The sequence below is a fragment of the Manacus candei genome, unplaced genomic scaffold (genome assembly GCF_025592945.1).
Source record: "Manacus candei isolate 608988 ecotype Guabito, Panama unplaced genomic scaffold, ASM2559294v1 h1tg000037l, whole genome shotgun sequence".
Taxonomy (NCBI): Eukaryota; Metazoa; Chordata; class Aves; order Passeriformes; family Pipridae; genus Manacus; species Manacus candei.
This window is the reverse complement of record NW_026138085.1, coordinates 15,851,497-15,860,125: the sequence shown is the minus strand read 5'-3', so window position 1 is coordinate 15,860,125 and position 8,629 is coordinate 15,851,497. Positions and strand designations below refer to the sequence as shown.

The 8,629-nt window shown below is 50.6% G+C and overlaps 1 long non-coding RNA gene across 1 annotated transcript; it reads left to right on the top strand.

Annotated features, from left to right (window-relative positions):
* Positions 1–1,269: 1,269 nt before the first annotated feature.
* On the top strand, positions 1,270–8,041 carry LOC127473946 (uncharacterized). The gene is made up of 3 exons (XR_007905635.1): positions 1,270–1,374; positions 2,298–2,372; positions 7,581–8,041. It is a non-coding gene; the product is annotated as an uncharacterized LOC127473946 (long non-coding RNA).
* The last annotated feature ends 588 nt before the right edge of the window (positions 8,042–8,629 follow it).

The window sequence follows — 8,629 nt, the reverse complement described above, 5'->3', positions numbered from 1 at the left end:
CCCTTGGAATGTGTCAGGGCTTCTGTGCTGGTGACCACTGCCTGTTCATTGGTCTTGTCTGGAACCCTGGGGGTTCAGCAGAGCAAAACCACAGGGTGGATCCCATGGCAGTTTTGAGTTGGTTTATGTTCCCTGGATGGGGCTTGGCCCAAGGTCAGGGGTTCTTGCAGCATCCCTGGTTTTGGGTGACGAGCACAATTCCTGAGTTTGCCCAATCCCTGCTCCAGCACTGACTCCTTGCTCAGTCTCACAGCCTGCCAGGTCCTCAGCCCTGCCCTGCCTTTCCCTCCTCCACGGGGCTTTTCAATCCTGCAAAACATAACTTCGAAAACTTTGCACTTTCTGCAACTTCTTACATGTGTGTGCATTTCCTCTGGCCCTTTAAGCCTCAGGTTAATGAGGGAATTGTCAATTAACTGAAGTTAATGAGTTCTTCTGCATGACCTACTTTCAGTTTTCACCATTGTTTGCTCCAAGAAACAAATATTTGTGGCTCACTCCAAGATGCACCTCGGGATTAACCAAACTCGTGTGTGTCCTGGAACAAGTGCTTGCACAGCGTCCAGACTCGCAGCACAGAGATGCTGACTCATGGAAATGGCAATTGTTAGTGCTCTTTCTCCTCAGGATCCAAGGAAAGGAGCAAACACGGACGTGAGTGTCCTGCTGACATCAAGGGCTGTGTTTATGTAAAAGCTGCTCACTCTGAAGGTCTGTTGCAGACTTTGGGCTGTGGTGAGGAGCTGACAACTCGTTTGCAAACGAACTTTGGAAGGAGCCCAGGCTGCCAGTGGTTGTCCAGTCAGAGCCAGCCAACCCACATGGACTGCAGGGATGCTGGAGCATTGGGAGAGCAGAGGTCTGTGCTTGGGCTCCTGCTCTGCTTCCAGACCTGGTGGGTGCACAAAGAAAGGAGGGTGACCCCCCTTTGACAGCTCAAAGTCACAGTTTTTGCTGTTGGACACTGGAGCCAGGTGATGGGGGTGTGATGGTCTCCATCCCACTGCTGGCTGCTCCCACCTTGGCACGGAGGCAGGCTGGTCCCTGGGATGCTGGGAGGGATCATACCCAGTGTACACACACCTACTCCCCCTGGTAGGAGCAGGTGGGGGCCTAAACTTCCACCCAATAAATTAAGAATAATCAGTGTCTACTTGTTATACTGCTAATGCTGGAATTTGATTTACCCAGGACTTGGCCCTGGAGCTTGCCTGTGTGGTTTCTTCTGGAAGTGACCTCATAAGGTGGTGACATCAAACAACAAGTTCCACCCTCCCACTCACGCTGAGAGTGACTTGGGGAAGGTAAGAAGCACCCAACTGTTCCATGGATCCATCATGCAGGTGGCACATGGAGCATCCAGATCCCTCCAGGGTGGATGAATTGCCTCCAATTTTGTTACCACATCCTTACATTACCTATTTGAGGCTGTTGCAAGGTGTGCTTCCATGTGCCTTGGCCAGGAGGGGATGGGGGTCTGGTACCCATGGCTGCTTGGGGTGGCTGTCAGGCCACTGTCCTTCCCTGTACCATTGCCTGCACTGGCTCAGAGTTTGGATAAAATGCATTTCAGCTTCAGATCCCTTTGCCTATTTGACACTTACCATTCTTAAAATGCCATTGTCTGGTCCTTTCCACAGCAGCCCTTTCCCCCTCATGGTTTTGGCTCAGCACCCTTTTAATACTCAATTTTCACATTGAAAAATCTCTTTTGGTCACACTCCTTGATTTCCTTGTCTTACACAAGGCAGCTACTGTAGGCAAACCTCTGAGCCTTTGTTATATATCCCAGTAAAATATAACCAGGCCTGGCTAATGTCAAGAAACCCAGACATGAGCATCAGAGGTTTCCAAGAGCTCTGGCTGCAGGACCAGGCTCCCTGCAGGGAAGTGAGTGGCACGTGCCTGGCACTCTGAGGCGCTGGCACAGGTTTCCCAGAAAACCTGTGGCTGGCCCATCCCTGGAAGTGTTCAAGGCCAGGTGGGATGGGGCTCTGAACAACCTGATTAGTGGGTGGCATCTCTGCCCACAGCAGGGGGTGAAACGAGATGGCCTTTAAGGTCCCTTCCAACCCAAACCATTCTGGGATTCTGTGACCTCAGGTGCCACCATCCTCCTCATTGCCTTCCTCCCATATGTCTTACCCGTGGACAGCACCACACACACCCACTGGAGGGGACAACCAAAGGTTTCCAGACCCTCCACATCCTCCAGCTCACCAAGGACAGCAGTGGGATGAGCGTGGAGCACTGCTCCACAGTTAAGTCACAGCAGAGAGGGGGGGATCCAAGCCCAGGACTCTCCTGTACCCACGTGTCAGGGGCTGACTGGCCCAAGAGGGGCTGATGCTTGTGGTAGCCCATGAAAAAAGGTGAAAATTAATAATTCCTGATTTTTTACGAAGCCCATGGCTTGTCCATTGTATTTCTCCCCAGTTTCTCTATCCCCAAAGGAGGGGAGAGATTTTTGTTTTTTACTACAGCAGAGTAGACACACACACAAAAAAACCCCCATATAAAACATAGGTCATGTCCTATTCTTGGTCTGTGTGTATTTTTCTCTCCAGCACACCATCTCCTACTTAGTTTTCTCCTGACGACTCTGGAGGTTTATTTTTCAGCAAGGAGCTTATGTGGGCAATGAATGCTCAGCCAGCATTTCTGCCTGTAATTAATTGGCTGGGTAGCCCACCAGAAGTGGGATGTTTATTGGCACAGGGCTCTTATAACGTTCACTTCTGAGCCTTCATTCCTCTAGTTTGGATCGTAAACTTCACTTATCACCAGACTTTTATATGTTAATTATTCTGTGTCGCTGGGAGAAGGGAGGACACGTAGGAGTGCATGAAATAATAAATAATTTAGGCACGGGGGATCAGATGCTCTGGTTTGGGCTGACTGATTATAAGAGAGAAAACTGATGCATGGCAAAATTGGGGAGATTTAAATCAGGGTAAGTGTGTGTTTGTTGGTTTGAGCCTCACGCCATGCACTCATGGAACTCACTGCCAGGAGATGCCTCGTCTGGGGACCACAGGGAAGAAAACCTGTAGGATAAGATTTGGCACCATTGCCCCCTGAGACACTTAAAACGTTGAGGTGCTTTGAAAAAAATCCCAGTCAGCACAAATCTGCCTGTTTAAGAGCTTAAATGCCTTTGAAAACCTGGGCCATGCAGCACTAGGGTTTGATGGAAGTCTGTGGGACTTAACACCTGAGGGACTGGGACCACTGGGAAATTGCATCCTGGCTTTGGGAGAGAATGCCTAGAATGGCATTGCTGGGGGAAAAATGCCAAAGAGAAAAATTCTTCAGGGTCTCACAGTCCCTTCCCATTCCAGGGGTGCTATAAATATCCTGCAAAGCCTCACCAGCTCCAAGGGCATTTGGTACTTGGCTTTGTGTCCTGACCTGAAGGGACAAGTGCCCTGAGCCACTTGGCATCCCAAGAGACAACACCTTTTTGCCTAAAATTTGTTTAAAATGCGATAGAACCATCTAAATGCATTTTGCTGAAGGTGCAGGAGGCTGTTTATGCCTCTGTGTGTATTGTTATTTATTAATTGAAGCCTAAATTAGCCCTCAACAGGTTAGCAGTATTTAATGCAGAGAGCTCAAACATGCAACACATTCTTGGCACGTTTCCCTTTATTAATTAAAAACCTCTTTAAAACACTCTGCCTTCCACCTTGGAGCAATAAATTTCCACCTTGAGGAAATAATTTCCTTGTTGTATTCCATACAGAGACGTTCTGTTAGCTGCAATCCCCATTTCAGTGTAGGCCCCATTCAGCCTTATTTCAATTTCAAAATAAACTTTCAAAATGCCAGGTTTTTCTATTAAAAAAAAAAAAAGAAAAGAAAAAAACTAAAAAAGAAAATAATCAACTTTTCTGCTTTTTAAAAAATATATTTGGGATTAATTCTGATGCAGTTTACTGCTTGTGCAGACTGTGAGCCACAAAGCTCCCTCTTAATAAGAGCTCAGAGGACTCTGCAGTGGTTCCTGAAGCAGGAGAAGAAGCTTTGCTGATCCAAAATGAGCTGATGGCCCTGCATGGGAGGCACTGGCCTGCCTGCAGTTGCTGGGAGTGTTTTACAGCCCCCCTGCCACCCCAGCTCTGGGTGGCTGGTTTTCTTTATGACCACGTGCCCCAGTCCAAACCTGCCCGACCTCATGACATAACTTGGCAAAAATGTCACCTGGTTTGGGGGGTTGAATGGCTTTTGTTCCCCTGCTAGTCCTGGGCTGTGCCTGCCAGAGAGACCTACGTGTGCAGGAAGGCAGGAAAACCCTCTGCTGTTTCCTCCAGGAATTCACACCAAACTCAGTGGGTTTAGAGATAAGGGATGATTGTGGTCTCTTGTCTCTCATCCTGCATGGCAGAGAAGGAGCAGCAGAGACATTATTCCACCATCAGTTTGTGCTCAAACCCCAAGGCATGGGGGTTAATTGCAGTAGTCATTTTTATTCAGCTAATTTATTAATGCAGGAGCTTGGGAACAGCTGCATCCCTTATCCAGAGGAATCCATTACTCCATTACTAACCTGTCCATATTTCAAAAGGCAGGGAGAAGCCCCTGTGTAGTAGCTGTGATGCTTCTGGGACCAAGCAGCCCTTGGTCTTCCCACTCTGCAGCACTTACCCATCATGGAGCCCTACAAGGGCTGTTTCCCAGTCCCAGAGGCTGATGCACAGCCACAGCCTCTGGATTTTGTCGTGCTTCCATGCATTGTGGTTATTGCCCCTTCCTTCTCCTTAACTCCCAGTACAGCCCTGAGGATGTAGGCAAGGGAGCTGGTTCAGAGGTGGTCCAGGGAGGCTGTCACCTCACACTTTCCCAGCCTTCATCCCTGCCAAGATCTCCCTCAGCTGCTGCCTCTGGCCCTTCCACAGCGAGTCTCTGGATGGAGCCAGGGCCAGCTGCCTGTGCTGGGGGAAAAGGGAAAATCCCATGCAAAAAGCATCTGCTCCCATCATCTATCAGCTGCCAGGCCCAAGGTGTCCCCCTTAACACCTCCTCCTGCTGCACAGCTCTGGGGCTGCACCAGGGGTTTTGTGAACCCCAAATCTCCTTGACTGATCCCTTGACCCCCCAGCTGTGAGTGGTGCTCAGGGGCTCGCTCACATCCCCGTGGTTTGGCACTGGCAGGGCTGGACTCAGAGGGATGCACAGGACTGCAGAGCAGTGTAGAATGTTGCTGTTTGGGCCAAGAAACAGAAGATCCCGAAAGGTCTTCTGGGGTTCTTCAGGGGAAGAACATGAGCAGCCACCCAAGTCCCGCTGCAGCAGATGGGCTCTGGGCTGACAGCACTGCCTGCAAATGTCAGATGTTGCTCATCAGGGCAAGACATGGATGAAAAGCTTTCCATGGAGGAAAAATTTCCTTTTCTTTCCAGGCCGTGTATCCTATAGGCCTTTTTGGTAGGCCCATCACACGTGCAGCTGAAAGTATTGCGGCGGCACAGAGCGCTTAAAGTATTACAGAGGTGGGGAAAAAGCTCTTAATGGGTTTTGATGGGTTTTGCCTGAGTTTGTTTAACTTCAAAGAGAAGTTTAAAAAGGAATCCTTTCAGGTCATGTCAAGCCAAGAGCCCTGTCCAGCATGGCTTGGACTCCCTTTCTGTGAGTGCTCGAGGGAGGTCGTGCTCCTTCCCGCGCTCTCGCAGCCCGTCCATGTGACGTATCCAAAATGCTACCATGGACTTGAAACACATGGTGCAGGAGAGCTGAGCACTGCTTGATGAAGGGCTTTTGCAAAGCTGACTTGAAATAAATGCAGTAAAGCTGTCACTGAAATGTAAATGATTAGAGCAATGTGACTCCCTGTTTCCCCCAACTCTTCTGCTCGTTCTTGCTTTTAGCAAATGTAATTTAAAAATAATCAGTTCAGGATGGCTTGGTTGAGAGTGTTCTTGCCTTTGGGCCAGAGAATCACTGGTTTCAGTCCTAGACTGAGTGGGTCAATGGTTGGGTCCCCCACAAGGGCAGGGGTGGAGGTCCCTGCGGGGCTGCAGGACCTGCCTGCCTGGGTGGGCACTGGGGACACCCCAGGCTGCCTCCCTTGGGACAGACACCCCCATCCCATTAGGGCCCAGGAGCTCCTGCACTGCCTGGCACATCTGCCTTCTCCAGAAGTGCACTGGGGATGGGGATCCCAGACAACCCCCCTGCCAGCCCACAGCTGGTGTGAGGCAAACAGAGGGTTCTGCAGGGTGACAGTCCCAAGGGTCACCTCCTTCTCGCTGGGAGTGTCTCCTTCCTGCCCTTGTTCTTTCTCACAGCACAAAATCACTTAAGTGAAGATTTCAGTGAGCTGCTGGATGACATCAACAAGACTTTGTGCCACCCTGATATCATAATTATGGGTGGGTTTTGTTTCACCATCCCATTTATTGACCTGTATTTGCCATTCCTGGATCTCCGGGTTGAAACACTGAGCAGGTCAGTAATGGTGTAATGGGTGACTACAGGAGAGACTCCAAGTCAAAAAACCAGATGCCCTTTTGAGATACTGAATTATTTTCTTGGGATGAATGGATATTTTGAGGCTGTTTTCCCTGGGGAAGGCACCATCATATGGTGCATCCTAGAAATGGACTGGATTCATCCCCATCAGGAGGACTGAGGTCTCATTTCTCAGGACCATGCAGTGCTGGTGTGGGATCGGGGTCCATCACAAATGGGATCAATATCCTGCTGGAAAATTCACTGTTGTTCCTTGTGCCCAACCCTGGCATGGCCTGGGGTTTGCAGGGTCCTGGGTCTCCTCTGGGTGCACAGCCCCAGGCTCCATCCTCATGGTCTGGCTCACATGTTCCATCCCTCAGCACACCTGGGAGAGAGGAGAGAGCACATTAAATGTTTATGGGGACAGTGGGGTTGGAGAATGTGTTTACATTGAAGTTTGGGAGTAAGAAGAACTTGCCTTCTTACAGCACTAGTCCAGGCTGACCTGGGCTTTCCCTCAGCAAGGAACTTCTCTGGATCTTATATGGGGAACAACTAACCCCAGGCAGCAAGTCTAAACCATGTAACCAGAAAAGCCTCCCACAAATCCCCCAAATGGAGACTGCTGAGTTTTACATATCTTGGGTTAACCTTAATGTGGTACAAGCCTATGATCACAGTGTGATACCTATTGTTTAAAAAACCCACAGTCTGGCCTGGAGTCCAGAAAAAAAATCCCTGGATATCAAAGATTCTCTTTTCCCTGGACTCCAGGTGACTGTGGTTACTGTCAGGAGTTTCTGTGTTATTTCCTCCCCACCACTGATCAGGACTAGGGCTTATGAAAACTGTTTTGTGTGCACATGGCACACGTTGTGAAGCCACCCCCGGGTTGCCCTTCTGCCATTGTCCTCTGATCTTTTGGGAGAAAATTATTTTCAAGGATGTGAAAGAAAATTTGCAGAGTCAGGAGGCTCAACATGATTCAAAATGCTTGGGATCTCTCCACTGCTCCTTGGCCTACTGGGTGGATGGGGGGGTGCTTGCCAAGGGTGCAGTTCTCCATGGCCCTTCCCATTCTGCATAGCATTTTGGGACCCTTTTACCATGCCCTTCTCTCACTGCAGGTTGCAGCATCACTACTGGGAACATCCTGGCATATTGGGAGAGACTGTGGAAGTCACGAAAGCAAAATCTTTGCCGTGTCATGAGAGGATGGAAAGTTGAAAGCTCCTCCGGCAGAACAGGATCCTTGGTGGCTGTCAGAGCCCTGCCTGCGACCTGTGCTTCCAACCTTCATTCAAATAAGCCAGAAACCTTTGTGACTGAAAATAATTCAGGAAATCTCTGCTCTCCCTGCCGTGCTCCGAGCGGGTGGAAGCGCAGCCGCCTCTCCGGCCCTGGAGCTGCTGATGGAGGGAGGAACATTGCCATTGAGAGCTGGAGCGACTGTGGGCTGGGAACACATCACAGCCTGCGTCCTTTTCCTGGAAACCTTGTGGCAAGGCTGGGACCAGAGCCCAGGCCTGCAGTGCTCTCCCTGCCAGCTCCCTCTTTCTATGATCGAGCAGCCTTGGCACAGCAAAAGGGCTGCACTCCAGTCATGGTAAACCAACCTGGCAAACCAACCGGCACTGAGGCTGCGATGCCTCAGAACAAAGCAGCTCGTTTCTGTGCTCTGATGCTCGTTAGCACCTTGGAACAACGCACTTGGCTTCGTCTGGCCGTGTCTGAGTGCAAACACACCCACCCGGTTCGGGGTAACTGGAGAAGGAAGGGCAGAGCTGTACCAGGAGCTGCTCCCCGCACAGCACGGGCTGTACCAGCACAGAGCTGCACCCCAAGGGCTGGGTGACCATGGTGGCAGAGCCTGCTGTGCCAGAGGTGATGGGGACTGAGGCACCCTGACCCCCTCCCAGGGATTAGCAGAGCAGGGCTGGCTGCACAGCTTTCCTTCGCCCCTGACACAGTCCCCTGTTATTGTTCCCGCTGTGTCAGGAACCCAGAGATAGTGTTTGGGGTGACAAAAGGGGGAAAAGTGCCTGGAGGGGACCCAACATCTCCCCTGGATGGATGATGGGGGGCAGAGGGGTGGGTGCCTTGTGGCAGAGATGCTGAGGGCTCACGGCTGCTCCTCTGCTCCTGTGCAAACGGGCTCCTGCCTTCCATGACCTGG